We start from the raw sequence: 1,882 nt of genomic DNA on the forward strand, positions 1-1,882 counted from the left end.
CACACACACACACACACACACACACACACACACGCTTCCCTGCAAATAATTTTTTCTAATATGTTTTTAGTTAATTAGTTTAAGTTTTAATGCAAGTTGACTTTAGACTGGATTTTCATCAAAAAAAATTCCAAAACAGCCGATAAAACTGACCCTGAACCTCTTGTTTTTCTGTTCATCATACCCCTAAAGGCAAATAATGGTAACGTTTTTGTCCAAGAGTGTGTGATGATTTGAATGAAACTCTCAGAGAAGCATCAATGGACAACTGCTAAACTTTTTGATCGAACCTGAATAAAATTGGCTGCTGCAGCTAATGAATTTAAGCAAACACCCTGTTAGTTTAGCACACGTGTCAAACTCAAGACCCGCGGGCTAAATGTGACCCTCCAAGGCATTTTGCATGGCCCGAAAGAGCTTCAAAGATGCATTAATGTCTGGCTTTAAAGCCAGCATTGACCATACACTACATTAGTGGTTTCCAACCCTGGTCCTCAAGGCACACCGCCCTGCATGTTTTAAAGGGATCCCTGATTAGTTGTAACATTAGATTTTATTTGATAAACATATATTTTAACTGTAAAATAAAGACTAAAAAAAATACTGTAGGCTGTTCAGTTTTGTAAATTTTTAAAAATATATTTTAACATGGATGGAGCCATTTTATTTACATGCAAAGCATTCTGGGTAAATGATTATGTGGATATAGGTCCTCGGTGTGAGTGAGCTATATCCACCCTGAAGGTTAATCTTGGACAATGATGATCGACTCTTTTAAATGAAACCAGAGAGCGTTGACAGAGAGGAGAAGGTAGAAATGATTCAGACTGCAACCGAAAATATGGATGGGGGACAACAGAGCTGCTTCATGGAAGAAGAACCTCAGCTTAGCCTGTTAGCCTTCGCGCTAGCACTGACACTATACTGCCTTTTTTGTATTAGCTTAGCGCTAGCACGACAAACAAGCTAAACTGAGGTCCTCCATCCATATTTTCAGTTGCAGGGTGAGTCATTTTTGTGTTCCCCTCTGTCTTGTGGATGGAGGACCTCAGTGATGAGAGGAGAACGTGTAGCGCTGAGCTAATACATCTATATGGTGATAGCGTCGGGGCTAACACTAAAGCTAACAAGCTAAGCTGAGGTTCTTCTTCCATGAAGCAGCTCTGTTGTCCTCCATCTATATTTTCAGTTACAGGCTGAGTCATTTCTACCTTCTCCTCTCTGTCAACGCTCTCTGGTTTCATTTAAGAGTCAATTATCAGATATTGTCCAAGATTAACCTTCAGGGTGGATATAGCTCGCTAGCAGCCTTGCACCGAGGACCTATCCATGTCATCATTTACCCAGTATGCTTTGCGTGTAAATAAAATGGCCCCGTCTGTGTAATATATTTTTAAACTTTTAGTTTAAAAATTATAAAAACTAAACAGCCTACAGTATTCTTACAGTCTTTATTTTACAGTTAAAATATATGTTTATTAAATAAAGTCTAATGTTACAACTAATTGTGGATCCCTTCAAAGTTTCCTTGCTTTAACACACCTGTTCAGATGACTGCAGTTCAACAAAAGCCTGTCAATCAGTTGTCAATTGAAATCAGCTGTGTTGAAGCAGGGAAACATCTAAAATATGCAGGGCAGTGTACCTTGAGGACCTGGGTTGAAAAACACTGCACTACATCTCTTATTATGCATGTTGATTTTTTTTTTTTTTTTTTTGGCAAAAAGACAGCATCCCACCACTAGTTGGAGGTGCACAGGTGCTAAGGTAGCTGGTGAGATTTGCTGAACAGTCGAAGCGCAGTCACGTTGTTGTTTGTCATTCGTTTTTGCACACACCTTTCATAGTCCTTGAGACACACCACACTCTGCTCCTGGAAAAC

This window comes from Austrofundulus limnaeus, unplaced genomic scaffold (genome assembly GCF_001266775.1).
Source record: "Austrofundulus limnaeus strain Quisiro unplaced genomic scaffold, Austrofundulus_limnaeus-1.0 Scaffold86, whole genome shotgun sequence".
NCBI lineage: Eukaryota > Metazoa > Chordata > Actinopteri > Cyprinodontiformes > Rivulidae > Austrofundulus > Austrofundulus limnaeus.